The sequence below is a fragment of the Bactrocera neohumeralis genome, chromosome 4 (assembly GCF_024586455.1).
Source record: "Bactrocera neohumeralis isolate Rockhampton chromosome 4, APGP_CSIRO_Bneo_wtdbg2-racon-allhic-juicebox.fasta_v2, whole genome shotgun sequence".
NCBI classification, from domain to species: Eukaryota; Metazoa; Arthropoda; class Insecta; order Diptera; family Tephritidae; genus Bactrocera; species Bactrocera neohumeralis.
Window position 1 is genome coordinate 43257806 of NC_065921.1, and position 17037 is coordinate 43274842.

Sequence of the window (17037 nt, forward strand, 5' to 3'; positions counted from 1 at the left end):
AAACATTCTAAAACCATTTAAAAAGTTTCGCAAAAACATAACAGCTACAACAAACAAAAATACAAAAGTAAAACAAACGAATGTCGCGTAAAATATTGCACAATACAAGTATTGGGAGAAATAATGACGCGTGTTGCATTTGAAATAAATGAAATGACAATGTCATGGCGACCTTCACACGCTAACAAATGCATGCGCTAAAGCAAAGGTGATGAGACGAAAAGCAAAAAAATAAAAAATACGAAAATTAACGTGAATGCAATAAAACGTGTTTGAAAAGGTTAGACAAAACAAATTTGCCATGATATGCTAAGAGTAATGCATTAATATTTGCACTTTAAATGCGATTAACAATTCTCACAGTGTAAGCTTAGTGAAATGTCCGTATGTCAGCTTCGACGTAATAAACGTGGAAATTTTGCAGCTATAAATGTGTATGTGTACGACTACATAGAAAACAATGTCTGTGCGCCATGGCGTATGAGTGATTTAACTGCGGTAATTGCGTACTTAAGTACCGTAGTACTTATTATGGCAATTGAAAGTTTGATTTGCTACACTTTAGCAACTTTTACAAGTGTGTAAGTTTGGCTCTGTAAGTATTTATCTAAATATGTAAGTGTGGATGGAAGTATATTACTTTGGATGTACATAGGTACGTAGTATGCAAGTTCGCATATTAGTATGTAATTATATCACGGGCGGCTTATATTAAATTTGCCGCGATGTTTGTAACACTCAAAAAGGCAAAATTGAGGACCCTATAAAATGTGTATACATACAAGTATGTGTATGTGAGTAGCGTGACGAGCTGATCTGATTTCGCCAGGTCAGTCTGTCCTTCGGTATATACGCGAACTAGTCTCTTAGTTTTAGAGATATCGACCTGAAATTTTGCACAACTACTTTTCTCAGCAAGAAGCAGCTTATTTGTCGGAACCGTTGTTATCTGACAATTATAGCATATAGCGGCCATACAAATCGACCGATAGAACCTAAGTTCTTGTATGGAAAACTTTTTTACGAAATTTAGCGTCGATGATTATCCGAGACTTTACTACAATCTCCGAAGAAATTGTACAGATCGGATAACTGTAGCATATACATAGCTGTCATACAAAATGATCGTTCTAAATCCCGATAAATATCTGTTTATACCTTTTTATGCTATAAAAATGCATCTGTGAAGGGTATTATGTATTTTCATATAAGTTTTCATTTAAGTATGCATGTGTTTTACAATTTTGCTCATTTTGCGCTTCTCAGCGATTCCACAATGCCAATGTGTCTGCCATTGATAACTCTTGCTCTTGATTTGCAATGTTTTACACTTTTTAAAATTACACACATACATATGTACATCCCTACATACGTTAATTATCGCCACAGACAACCAATGTGGGTATTGAGAAAATGTTTCAAAGAGGAGAAATTTGTTAAATCATACATCGAGTAGCGAGCTTGTGAGTGAAATTTCAGTTTTTCAGCGTGTAATTAATGTAATCGTGCGTGTGTGTGTATAAACTTTAATATTTTATACGCTGTTGCTTATTTTTACAGCATATTCATACACACTTATACATATGTATTTGAAATCCAAACATACCTATGTATGTGTTATATATAAGTAGTAGATATGTCTGTTTTAACTGATTTATGCCTTATGTGGCATTATGCCAACAATAACAGCAACAACTACTAGCCCTACCAAAGAAGTGTAGACGACGGCGCCGACGGCGACCTTCGCACGAGCTTAAGTTTAGAGAACAGAAGAGAAAACCAAAAGTGTATAAAATCAAATAAAACAAGACAGGAAATTGCTTGGCACAAGCAAAATGTGAAATACAATATGCGAGTACAAACGGTGCACACACACATACGTATGTATGTACATAAGTAGACAGCGTGTGTACGTTGTAAGCGCTCATTTTCAATTTGTGGGAGCGGTTGGTGGTGTGAGCTTTGTGTTGTATTGTTTAAATTAGCCAATCCATCTATACAACCAATTTAATTTAATTAAATGCATGATTGGGGTTTTTTTCTTTTCCAATAGCAAAACAAATTAAGAAAAATAACTTCATGGACAATAAAATAGTTTGCAATGGAATACTAACATATTATATTCGAAAATTTTAAAATAACAAAAAAAAACACAAAAATAAATAAATAAATAAAAATCAATTTGATGAAAGGAAATCGAAGTAAATGAATGTAATGATTAGAAGGTTTTTGTAAATATTGAAGTTTTTACGTTTGGAATTTGTAATTGTAAGCGGTTTTTGTTATTTTTGTTGTTAGTATTGTTTGTATGTATTGAATATCACGAAAATACCATAAATATGTGTTTATGTGCATATTATTCACCGAAGTAATAGCTGGATCAGCGAATTCCGCTCCTCCCTCAGCCATCGCCCATAGAAATCAGCCATCTTTGTTTGTTTTCATTTGAACAATGTTGCCATTGCTCAATACCCATATACTTATAGTTTTGTACACATCTAAGTTTTCAATTAAAATTTTTCATAATATAAAATATCAAAACTGCAAACAAACTAGTAAAAATAGTTTATATATTTATAAATAATAGCATTCGACTCTGATTTTGAGTTAGTTTAAGAAAATTTCAAACATATTGAAGACAATTTTTATAATTACTACAGTATATCGAGACTGACAACCCTGTGTTATGAGAGAACGGCTGATTATTTACATTGCGCTCTCATAAGATAGGTCGTATCAGCTGATTCGGGCTGCGGTTTTGTGGAATTCGCTGATTGCGCTCTAAGGCGTGGTTTTCTAACCGTCGACGAAATTCATCGGTAGTGTTGGATCCACGGGTACACACCAAAACCTAAGGAACAATCGAAAAATTGGACGTTACCTAATTAACATGCTCTTATCGGCGAGATAGATGCCGATCATCGCTTTCTGATATTCACAAGACGTGATCTAAATCGAATAACTGGAGAAGGAAAAACGGTTCTGTGCCGAATAAAAAGTTTTTCTTTTCTTAAGGAGCCGATTCGACGACGAATGGAAGAAAAAATGCTCACATTTGGCGATGAAAAAAGTTTTTACTTTTTTAAAGGGTCGAGACGACGAATAGAAAAAAATGGTCACATTTTACGTTTATGTTAACGTTAATGTTTTAACTAAAACACGTATTTTTTCACTTTAGATGATCCTGTAAGGAGTTATCTTGCCAACGGGGGCGGATCTTTTTTCACCGGTCACCGGAAATGGCGTCGCAATAACCGAGTTTAAAATATTTTTTCCCAAAAATTTCAGAATTTTTTTGTTAATAGTGTTTGTAACAATAAAAAATTATAATAAAATATTAAATTTTTTATATGAAAAAAAGTGGTTTAAAAAAAGACTTTTTTTGCCCGAGCAAACTCATGTAAAGCCTTAATTGTCAGGACCGACGATATCGGACAACTATAGCATGTAGCTGTCATGCAAAAAACAAATCGAACTAAAGTCGTTGTATGGAAAACTTTTTTCTTTAAGAAGGTATGTATATTTACGAAATTTTGCATAGATTATTATCTCAAACACTGCTACAATTTTCGAAAAAATGGTTCAGATCGGACTACTATAGCATATAGCTGTCATACAAACTAACCGAACAAAATCAAGATAATGATCTTTGTATAGCCTTTAATGCTATAAAAAATGAACCTGTGAAGGGTATTACAAAAAAACTCCAGAAATACTGAACGCCCTAATACTTAGATGTAACATACCCATGTACATACAATTACTTGTACATAACAGAGCATAAGAATTTTTATGCTGCGCCATCATGCTTTCAACTATAGCAATATAGAAACTATGGGCACGTGAAAGAATAAAAAATAAACACTTACATATAAATACATACATACATACACCAATATGTACATACTTGTTTGTATTATTTATATACATATATATGTACATATAATTATATGTATATTATTGTACGCCAACGCGTGCGCAAAGTAGTGAGGAAATTGCCAAGTTTCTATGAAAGCTGTTGTGCGCTTATGACATTACGTCATTTTATTGGCAGCAGCATGCAAAAGCCCACACTGCGCATCCCCAAAACCACAATAGAACTACAAACATTTACACACACATATGCATTATTGAAAGTATTAAAATATGTCGCCATATAAATGCTGCAAACAGCCCACTGCTAGAAAAAGGGGAGACGTACTATACATACCTACATATAGTTTATAAACATATGTATGTATGTTTGTACACAAATTTATCACGCCCTCATAACGTGTCCCGCCCCAACTACGTAATGCGATGAGGAATTCAAACATTTTATTTGCGCTTTAAATTCAGTTTGGTTGTTTTTGTTGCTCGTATGACGAAATATCAGAAGTAAATCAGCTGCTAGCCACACACACACACATGCTATTCATATATAAAAATACATATGTTTATGCAAATATGAATGTACACAAAACGAAAAATGTCGAAAAACTTGCTATCATACATACATATATATATATAGATATGTATTTTTGTTTTGTTTATATGTTTCTTTTTTCACGACAAATGTAAAAGAAATCAATTACAAGTTTTAGGCGCATATTTAAAAACACACACACATAACAGACATATACATATTTACATAGCATATGTGTGTATGATTTATGTTGTTTGTATTTAGGTCGCACTTACCCGTTAGTTGTTGTTGTGTATGAATAACGCCATGTTGTATTGAAATTTGTTCATAAATAATAAATTAAAGCGGCGAATGGAAAAAATTACGAAATTTATTAATTTTGATTAGCGCACAGTGGAAAGAATTGTTTGCTGCTGTCGTAAATTAACTACAATTTCGTAAGATAACGTGAAGTTAACATTTAGTAGCATACATAGATACATATAGACATGTATGTACATATTTGTGTTAATGCATATATACAGTGCTAATTAAATAAAAATCAATTTTAAAGCTTTGGCGCAAAAATTACAGATGATTTCATGTCATATACATATGAAAAATAATTATACGTAACAATAAATACATAAAAATAATAATACAAAAAATCATCTGAAAAACAACTTTTATTGAATGACGTTTGTTTGTGTCTTTATGACATTTGTTTATATGGTAAGACAAAAATAATTATTACATATTGAATTCTTCAATTCTTCAGCTTCTTCATAATAAGTGTAAGTATATACTAAACTTATTTATTTATCAGTTTCTTGAGAATAATTAGACGAAATATTTTTTCAATAATTCTAAACAAAAGCTCAGTAACTAATTTCACAAGTAGTTAGTAAAGCAATCAAGTTTAATTGGAATATCCATGCCAGCTGATATGGCATATGTAGATTATACAGTATTGTGCAAAATATACGCATTAAACAAAATTAGCACAATTGCAAGTCAGAACAATTAAAAATTTTTTTTAAAGGAAGAAAATAATTAAACAAAAAAATTTCATTTAGAAAATAAATACTATGTGTACAATACAGTTTTTATGAAATATATATGCTATATTAATACAAAAAATATATAAAAATAGTTCATTAAATTAAAAATCCATGTCAAATTAATAAGAAAATATATCGTCAAATGTTAACACAGTTTTCCATATAAAACATTCCGATGTATGTATGATTGCACAAATATAAAAAAGTCCGATATACATATGTATCCGACAAATGAGCATATATTAGAAAAACGTTTGCAAATATATTCAAAACAATATAAAAATTAAAAACTAATAAAAATATATATACAAAGGCACGTACAAGACGGACATGGCTAAATATATATTAAGCTCTGATATATATATATATATATGTACAGTGTGCGACAAAACTAAAGCACGGAATCTACCTTGTCGGTATTTAACTTGATAAAATCATAAATTAGGCATTACGTGATGTTTTATTGATTTGTATTATTAGTTCATGTATTCTTCTTTTAAAATTAGTAAAAATTAAACAAATTAACTTATTAAAAAAATATATAAAATACCATATATGAAAAACTCCAAAAATTTGGTGCGACAAAACAAAAGCACGAAATGGTTTTATGATTGAAAAATTTATGTCTTTCAATATTTGGTTGCGTATCCCTTATTTTTCAATACAGTTGCACATCGGCTAGGCATGGACTCAATTAATTTATTTGATGTGTCCCAGGAAATGCTTTTCCATGCTACCTTCACTTGAATGTATAAAACGGCCTTATTTTTACAATTCTCAAGTCTGATTTTTCGATCTACAATTTACCATTGGTTCTCTATGGGATTGAAATCAGGTGATTGTGCGAGTCGCTTCAAAACCTCATTCCTGTTATCAACAAACCACTGTTTTACACAAATAGCAGTGTGTTTCTGGTCGTTGTCATGTTGATAACTCCATTTTAAAGCCATTTCTTCTGCAACATGTGGCAGCATTAATATTCTGAGAAATATTTTTATGCTTATATTTGTCCATTATACTGTTTATATGATGAATTTATCCTATTGCATTCCCTGGAAAACAACCCCACACTAGTACATTGTCTCCACCATGTTTCACCGCGCTTGTTTTATAACGTTGATTTAGGCGTTGTCCCTTCGGTCTGCCTACCAGCTTCAGCCCATCTCAATCTCTGATATTAAACTTCGATTCGCCAGAAAAAAGTACAGTTTGCCATTTGGTAATCGCTCAATTTATGTGCATCCTCACAAATTCCAATCACGCCAGTCTGTTCTTTAAATAAATAATACGGCTTTTTTGCAATAACTACAGGTAGCATGAAAATTCCCCATCGACAGCTCGACGTTGTATGGTTAACCGTAATTGTCTTACAATAGATATTGCCGATATAAAAGGGTAATTTTTTATTGCCCGAATGACTCCCTTATCCTCTCGTTCGGTTGCTCTCCACGGCCGTCTACCTCTATGCGCTGTAACCAAAGAGCTTGATTTGCCAAATCAGCTAAATGTTCGGGAAACATTAGGATGATTTATTCCAAACTTTTTTACAATAGTCATAACCGATTCTCTTTTCTTAAAATCCTTAACAAATTTTTTTCTAAAATGAACAGAATACTTATTTCGAGCCATTGAAATATCTTTCTCTTTAACATACAACCAACCGTACTGAATGACGAACTGCAACTGAATATGCATTAATATTTTTCTAATTAGGTAATAACTACACATATCCAACATTTTTGATCATTAAAACCGTTTGACAAACAATTAATGTGCAATTAATGTAAATTCTTAGTTATGTGCTTTTGTTTTGTCGCACCAGATTTTTGGAGTTCTTCATATATTTAATTTTATATAATATTTTAGTAAGTTAATTTGTTTAATTTTTACTAATTTTAAAAGAAGAATACATGAACTAATAATACAAATCAATAAAACATCACGTAATGCCTACTTTATGATTTTATTCGGTTAAATACCGACAAGGCAGATTCCGTGCTTTAGTTTTGTCGCACACTGTATGTATGTATATGTATGTATGTACATCTGTATATAAATAAAAAGTAGACCATTATTGAAGTAAAAAAAAATAAGGGAAAATAATTAAACAAAAAATGTAAATATAAATCCATAAAAAAATTAAGAAATTAAAAAAATGATTAAAACAAAAAATTAACAAAAAAAACAATAAAAAATTATGAAAATCAAATAAACAAAATACAAAATAAAAAAATTTAATTTTTAAAAAGCAAAAATTAAAAAAAAAATATAAAAATTAAAAAAAAATACAAAAAATATGTACATTAATTTTTTGAAATACATATATTAAAACAAAACGTAAGTAAAATCAAAAAAAAATTACAATTTACAAAATAATAAATATTAAAGAGCTGAAACCAAAAATTAAAAAAAAAAACACAAAAAATAAATAAATATCTACAAAAAATGTAGACTATACGATATAGTGGTGGGGTATATTGATCCATGCAAAATTTCGTAAAGATAACCCGTCAAATTAAACATGTTTCCTAGCAAAGACTTGATTCCGATCGTTCAATTTGTATGGCAAGTATCTGCTATAGAGGTCCGATAACAGCGGTACCGAAAAATGAGGAGCTTCTTAGGGAGAAACGGACGTTTGCAAAATCTCAGATCGATATCTCAGAAACTGAGGGACCAGAACGGGTATATACTAACAGACGGATAGACGAATCATAAATCAAATCATCTCCTCATGCTGATTATTTATGTATGTACATATGTATATTTTATAGGATCTCCTACGTTGTCTTCTGGCTGTTAAATAAAAAATGGCCATAACATAATAACACGAAATTTTTTTATGCTAAAAACAAAATTAAATAAATACATACATACATATGTAAGTATGTACGTATGTGTGTACCTTTGAATATATACATACATATGTATGTATGTACATATGCCAATAAAAATATCGCAAGCAAGCATTTTATAAACAAACTCAAACCTACAGTCTTGATAACAACACACTTCGCAGTCATAACATTCGGCTGTGCACCTACATACATATAGTACATACAGATATATAACACATTTATATAGATTCGTATGTATGTACAAATAAGGCGCTGCTGCGGAGTATTTCTCCCTACAACTGTGTCAGCTACAATAGCACTGCGCAAAAGAAGGCATGGCCAAAGGGTACTAAGCAAAGGTACAAAAACAAAGCCAAACAAATAGAAAGAGATCAGAGCTAACAAAACAGAGAGCCGAGAAGAAAGGCCAAACTTAAAAGGAAGGTAGGAAAGCAGAAAAAGCAAACAAACAGCAAAATAAAAAAGCGAAAACCAGATTCATAAACAAAATAAACGCAAACACAAATGCAAACAAAGGTCTGAATCTGAAATCTGAAAGGCAAAATGCAAACGGAAAGACAAAGAAAAAGCAAACCAAAAAGAATACGAAAGAAATGAACAACGCAAAAAAAGAAAACGCTGCGAGGGTACGCAAATGCAAAACGAGTATTTCAAGTCAAGAGCCCCCACAAATATACCAGACATACATACATATGTATGTATGTACAAGTGCGCTTGTACTTTTGTATGAATACAAGGTATACACACATATGTATGTATATACACTTTTCTGCTTATACATACATATGTATATGTATATGTATTTGCTATGCCTGCCCCTCAATCATGAACGGCAGACAATAAATGTGTGTCAATTATTTCGAATTTTCCACATCACACCGCCTCATAGCAAGAGCTAGGGCAGAGTCTAGCAGAAAACAGGCTCACTGATAGCGTACATTTATTTGATACAGACATACATACACATGTACATACATACACATATGCATTAATAGGCAAAAAGTTTAGGTCGCTTTGAAACACAAGCGAAATCCTTGCTGGCCAGCGCGAATAATGTTGAGCAGGCTGTTGATAAGAGAGCGAAAACGCTGGTGTGATGGGGCTTTAAGGAGTGCGCATTGACATTGAAGTGCTGAACACATTCAGCGCGACAGACTGCAAACGACATCTGGCAAATATTAAAATACACACGTTCTTATGGACACAGGTTTTTTGACAGCTGCACGACTACACGACTGCAGGCCGACAGTTGTCGCTCTCGCTAACTTCAATATCCTCCTATATTTGCCAACGACAGTAGGACGACAGTAGAGTTGACAGTAGAGAGATGAGGTAGAGTGGTGATGCCACTAATATGTAAAATGTAAAATTATTCAAAGCTCAAATAAACCTGACGTTATTTTACAAATAAAGCATAAAATAGCTCATTATATCATTTGTAATAACAATTGATAATTTAAAATTATTTATTTTTTTAAATTATCCTTATTTTTTGCATAAAAAATTTCCTTTTGAAACAAAATACTAAAATTTCATTGAAAAGAAAGGTATTAGTATGGCCACAATGAAATTGTGTAAATTGGACAGCTGTGTTGTCTTGTATACATGCCGGCCATTGTTATGTCGCTTACAAATGTTCTTGTAGAAGGATTCACGACTCCATTTTCAGTTCACTGTCGTGCTGCCATGTCGTGTCGCGCTCATTGTGTTCAGCACTTGAGCGAGCGAATACAAAGAAAAATATGTGTATACAAATGTATGTAAGTATATAGTATCAAAAGTCTACACGATTATTTTGCCGTGGGCCTAGATGCTGAACTGGGGACAAAAATTCGAAAATAAATTTTGTTTTGTTATAAAACACTAAGAATTAGACTTTAAAACTACAAAGCAAGCACATGTGCACATATGCTCAGAATCCGTGATGAGGTTTTCACAAACTGCTGATAATGAACTCTGAATACTGCCAAGCCGTATAAACGCTGTCAATGCGCACTGGCTATTTTTAGGCGGTGTAGAGGCAGAAGAAATAATTGCAAGCAAATGGAATAAAATTTAATGTGTAATTTTGCCTGTTTCTTTTGCTGGTTGCATTTAGCACGGGTCAGCATAGAGCCTTATCACACGAGGCAACTTTTGTTGCGGCAACTCTTGGTTTATAGGCGAGGGGGCGACGAGGAGAGGGGAATCGCGCCGAGTTTCCAGTGTTCAGCAACTCGCTTTGTGTTCTTATTCGTAGCAGTTCGCTGCGACGTTTTTCGGCATTCGTGTTCTTTCTTTCGTAGTACATAGTTGCATTTGCGTATATTTTTTTGAAATTAATATTTTGAATATATTTAAAAAATTTAATTTCATCTTTTGGTAAGTAATTTGCAAATATGTATACAAATATTCATAATATAATATAAATATTTTAGAAAATGGAGTATGAGGAAAAAATCGAATTAATTAAAGATATTGTGAAATGTATGGAGGAAGCCATACTTATTGATTCAGACGATAGTAAAAAGGGTGATATATCTTTGTTTTAATAAATAAAATGTATTTCTTAATTGACAGAGCTGATTAATATATGTGATAGAGTGGCCCAAATACCTATAAGGAAAAAGAAGAGACAATGGGTTAAAGTAAAGAGTAGACAATGGGTTAAAGTAAAGTGAAAGAGAATGAGAAAAAAACTCGAGCAGAGTTGCGCAACACAAGTTGCTCGTGTGAAGGTAATGGGCGACAGCAAAAGAGAATCGCCCGAGAATTAGCAACTAAAGTTGCCTCATGTAATCGCAAACATACTGATATTTATCTCTATACCCCATGCTACACATGACAAAAACACACATGCAGATGTATGTAGTATGTATGTATGTGTGATGGCATTACTTTTATCAGCACTGCGAACCACCAAAGATAAAAAAGAAAGTACGGAACGCTTAGAAAATTTAGAGTGCAAAAAGGGCCACGCAAAAGTCTCTCCGAAAATGTTAAAATTCATGAAATTTATAAATATGGCGTCCGATATTATTTTTGAAAAACTAAAATAAATCGCTATGACCTTGACATAAACGAGGTGAGAATTAAAATTTTGTATAGAGAAAATGAAACTTCTGGTACACAAATTTTCATCATTTCATATAAAGTTTGTTGAACGAAAAATCACAAAAAAGTGGCAGATTATTACAGAGTCATCTCTCTGCCGCTCTTTTACTCCTATATATGTATAAGAGATTTTGACAGTTTCGCAGCTTAACTGATTTTGGCGTATGTATGACATATCATGGCGTGTTAAAATGCATAACTTCTTGTCTTCATGTACAGTAGAAGTGGAGTTTAGAATTACTTGAATGTTTGTTATTGACCTTCGAAATCTATCAATCTAACCTATCTTAAATGGAACACAAACTGCAAAAGTCAAACAACAATTTTTGATTAACAAAAACCGTCAAAAAATATCGACAAGCTTGATTTCTTGAGTGACAGCTACAAAACAGCTGATATGATGAAATACAGTAGAGGCCCGCTAATCCGGATCAATTAAAACCGGCCCCTATCCGGAATATAAGAAAATCCGGACTACCAAAGACATATTAGAACTATGTATTATGAAAAAATATTTGTAAATTTCTGTTTGTTTGTTATAACAAATAATACACATGTTCCAAAAAAACAAAAAAAAACTTAAACCAATAAAGCATAAAAGCGAATGTAGTGAATAATAAACATGTGATTCGGATTAGAGAATACGGATAGAGAATGTCGGTCCGGATTACAAGAGACATAATAGAAATTTTGAGTTTTTTAACCCTGTCCGGATTACAGTGGAATCCGGATTAGGCCATGTCCGGATTAGCGGACCTCTACTGTACACTGAAAATCGATGGAGAAGATGAAGAAAGTTTAACAGATCGTTTCATTTACATAGTATAACGTTGTTTGTCATAATTTTCGAACATAATTTTTAAAACTCAAAATCTCTTTTGAGTAAAACAATGCCAAACTACTTTCAGTAAAAAAAAATGCTCAAAACAGCTGATATGGGGAAATACACAGGTAACAGATGACAGGCACGACGTTTCATATCATTGTATCATTATACACATTATAACTAAACCACTGTAGTCTTTGCTGAGTGAGTGACATAAAAACATAAGTTAAATTATATACAAAATTACAAAAACAACAAGTCAAATATCTGACAAGCTCGATTAAATCGCTCAAAAGTAGAAAAAATCACTTAAGATAATTAATATAATATTTTGTTTTTAACTTTTAATATCTTATTTCAGTTAACTAGTTGTTGTACTAAAAATTTTGCAAACTCACACAATTAATGGATAATCTTTTTAAATTTTTTTTTCATGTTTTGTTCCCTTATACCCTTAGAATTAATGTAGAAACCCACTTTACCATTGGAAGGTTTCGAAAAAGGCCCAAAAATAATAATACCGCTCGACGTTCGGAGCGCTCGGAGTGCACACTTCAAACTTTAAACGCGTTTTTCTCAAAACACACTTTTTTAAACTGGCGGACATGATTCCGGTCGAACTACTCAACCGATTTGCTTAATTTTTTTAAATGTTCACAAAACGCCTGGCTATCGTCCCTATATTTTTTATAATTTATTGACAATATTATAACAAAATTTATGTAAAAAAAACATGGGGAAAAATAAAAAAAAACGTTAATTTCAACTCAATAATATCAACATTTTTTCATGATTCTAGTAGGGACGATAACCATTCACGTACCTTTTAAGAATAAATTGGGTTTTCGTGTTTCAGATAATCCAAACATGAGAAATCGTGTTCCCCAGTGAAAAAACGCATCTCATTCACCTAGCCATTTCTCCGACAGATGTCATAAAAAAATCCGAAAAAAATTTTTTATACACTCCACGATATACATACATACATATGTATGTATGTACCTAATGATATGTGAAAAAAGTTCTATTTTAGAATACAAATTTCTATGAAGAAAATATCAAAAAAAACAGGCCAGATTACCCTACTGACCCCTTAAGATTTTATAAAATTATTTTTATACAACCAAATGACAACTCGAAATATATAAATGACAACTCATACCACACTGTCTGCAAAATCATTCAAATAAAGTAGAAATGTGCTCTCATAACTGATAAATAAAATAACTTACAGCTATTAACGATATCAAAAATAAAATAATATTTATTGAAAATTCCAATATACACACCAATGGTTGTTGCCGCTGAAAACAGTTTCTATTAACACAATCTTTATATAACAATATTTGCCTGCTGCCACAATTTTTTATGATTTATTTATTAGATTTTTTTTTTTGTAAATTATTTTACTTTCATATAACAGAAAATTACACAGCTGTCACGAATAACACAAACACTATTCACTGTTGTTGCTTTTGTTGTTGTCATTGAAACACAGATGATCGCCGTTGACGCTTTGAGTTTTCTATTGCATCACACAACACACACAATCGCTATACAGGTATGGAAGGTAATAGGAAAATCCAAAGCGTAGCTGTTATAAACTGAATTTATTTGCAGTAGAACGCTTTAAACATTTTTCACGATTTTTTTGAAACTTGATTTGGCGTTTATATGAAGCTATTACACACAAAACACTTGATTCTCAACGCGAATGCCTATTAGAACCCTCATGTGATCGCATTGAAGGATACTAAAAGGTTATATTTGCTGCAATTGTTTTTATTGTAGATGATGATCGATGCTTTCTGTATCGTACTTTCACAATTTTTTGTTTGTTTAATATAATGTATTTTCAAATTCTGCAATTTATTGGCACTTATATTGGTTTTTTGTTGATAATTATATTTGTGGTTGTTGGTACTGCAAATAGCGAACGTTTGTGTCCGTCTTAATCTAAACTTTGCCTTCGCTTTTTGACGCAGATAAATTTCCATTAGTTTTTTGTCTGCCGAGCCAATGAAGCTGCCAACTCAACGTTTGTAGGAAACAATAACGTCTATGCACGTACGTTTGTATGTGTAACTATGTAAACAACGAATGTCACAACTTTACAGTTCAAATGTAGATAACCGACTGATGGCTGAGTTCAGCGCTAACGTACAGACAAGTCGTCAGCTGTTCGGTGCCTGACTGGTTTTGTATTATTTCAACTTGTGTTGTTTGTATGTACATAAATGTTTATTTTTTTAATTTTATTTCACTAGACACTGAAGATAATTTTCCGACCGAATCCAACGCGCGACTGAACGTCCAAACGTCAACTGATGTGCGAGCAGCGCAAAAAAGCGAATGTTTCTCGACAATATAGTATAGACAATTCGTAATCAGGCTGGCAGCGAGCACATATCTAGCTACGTATGTATGTGGCTAGAGAGCGAGCTATACCTAATGACAGACTCGACTGACCGTCAGGCAAAATACATAAACGCCGTCCGTGGAAAGACAGAAAACTCACAAGTTATTTATATACACACATACGTGTATATAGCCATATATAATATATGTACACACACTCACGACAGCGTTGGCTTGTCGATAAATTTTACAACAACAAAACTGGTCTGTCTGTATGCTGATCGCGCTCCTGCTTTAATGCTGCTGTCAGCTGAGTGTTATGCGAAAATATGGTGTAGTTTAGAAAACGATTGTGGCGTATGCGGTTGGGCCAGCAAAATTCAATGATTTTCTATTAATTTTTTATTTTATAATTATTTTAAATTTAACTTTTTGCTTGCTGTGTGACACACCTCCTTCGTATATTGCATACGAGTAACGCGACTCTCACTTTACACTTATTTACGATGTTATCACACTGCTCTATCGACTGCACTGCACTGTCACTGTTACCGTACACTGCGCTGCTGGCGTCGCTACTGTTTCTTCACTGCACTGAATTTGCTTTGTGAACTACTAAATTGGTGTCGCACACTAAATTGCAATTGATTTTTGCTACGTTTTTAGCGATTTCCTTTCGAACGTGTATCACAAATCAAAATCGAATTGAGCATAAACAAGTAACTGACACAAATAGACGTACAAACTCACGCTCTCACACAGTCAGCATTTCAAGTGTCTAGAAATTGTGTATTATGGTTTGTTGCTGGCGTATCACTTTTACGCTTTTATGTTTACTTTTGTATTTGTTTTTGTAGTCCAAGTTAGCTTATAGAGGGAGCAATGCAAAGCACATGGTATGTTTGTATGTGGAAGTTGGAAGAAGTTGGCGAGTCAACGAATTCACGAAGACACTTTTTATTTCGGAAATCCAGCAATCAACCGACCGACGAACTGATTATATCTGCCGTTTGCTCGTACATACATATACAAATGTGTGTATGTCCGTATTTCTTTCTTGCGTTATATTTATAAAGTGTGCTATGGACTGGTGGCGTACGCTTTCAATCTGCGAATTCTCAACAGCGAACTCCTTGCACCGTATACAGCCAATACTTTAGCAGGTAGCTACACACAAACACACACCGTGTATCCGTCACTTCACGACTGCTCTGCTCTGCACTTCTCCAACACTACAAAGGCACACTGCACTGTTCTGTTCACTCACTCACTGCAAACTCAGCTGCTTCTTTCGACTGCAACTCTGGTCGCTGGTCAACGATGTTGTCACTAGCGTTGTATCTTTTCGACTGAATTCCAAACGCAACACATTGACTTTCTAAACAGCTGAGCGAGACCAAAGTCAAGCCAGTAGGAAAATTTACTTACATACATACATATATACATAAGTATATGTAGTAAATATGTATCTACACATGTATACAGCCAAACAACGCAATAAATTGCACATACCTTACATATGTATATATAGCACTTGAACTGAAAAGTAAAACCAAACGCAATTACAATAACAAAATAGCCAACAAAAGACCATATAAACATATACACACATTCAGACGTACCTGTGTACATGGAACGTGAAAATCTTTTTATACAAGTCGCAGACGCAGAGAGACTGGTTTTGAAAGAGAAATGCAATAAAAGGTAATACAAGAGCGCGCATTGAGCGCGCACGACTACAATTGCGAAATGATAATTTTAGACGACGACATTTTGATATGGCAGAGGCGTCTCTAATATATTATTATTATTAGAAGGGATTATTTTTTATTATTTTTTTATAAATTGTCATAAAATTATGTAGCAAATACTCAACAAAGCAGCAAATAAGATATACAATAATTTTAATATCTTTTTAGCTCACTATAGATACTTTTATTGCGTACTATTCGTGAATATAAATCTGTTTGACTGACTTTTAAATATAAAATTGATTATTTGAAGATTAAAAACATAAAATAAATGTTGTGAATTAAAGCTTCTTCCATTTTGAATTTTCTCTTTTATGTTATATGTGTATACCTCTGATCAGGGTTGTGAATTTTATTTTACATTCATGGGTTTCAAAAAAATTAAATTTTTTATTGTCTTATCAAATTTTACAACGCAACAAGTTGATCCGAGTAATAGTTTCGGAGATACAGCTTTGGGAACATGTGCACTCGAAGCTAACTAGGCTAAGTGCGAGGACTTTAAACGCGTGAAATTTTAATTTTAATTTCTTTAAGAATTGGGCGAAGGACTTTTTTTCGATTACAACTATTTGAAAAAAAATGTCGCGAAATTTTCATTTATTTATACTCCCAACGCGGGCGCATCTTTTTTCCGAGCGGTCGCCGGAAATGGGGTCCCAATGGTCGAGTTTAAAATATTTTTTCCAAAATTTCAGAACTTCTT

General features: G+C 32.8%; 1 protein-coding gene and 1 long non-coding RNA gene across 2 annotated transcripts in view; one reads left to right on the forward strand and one right to left on the reverse strand.

Annotated features, from left to right (window-relative positions):
• The window catches only part of LOC126757085 (platelet binding protein GspB), a 69754-nt gene extending 65004 nt beyond the window's left edge, over positions 1 to 4750 (reverse strand). Inside the window, exon 1 of the mRNA XM_050470686.1 lies at positions 4681 to 4750. The gene's annotated coding sequence lies outside the window, so the exon portion shown is untranslated. The remainder of the gene's footprint in view (positions 1 to 4680) is intronic.
• Positions 4751 to 10418: 5668 nt separating this feature from the next.
• On the forward strand, positions 10419 to 10859 carry LOC126757122 (uncharacterized). Its single transcript, XR_007666693.1, has 2 exons — positions 10419 to 10664; positions 10721 to 10859. It is a non-coding gene; the product is annotated as an uncharacterized LOC126757122 (long non-coding RNA).
• The last annotated feature ends 6178 nt before the right edge of the window (positions 10860 to 17037 follow it).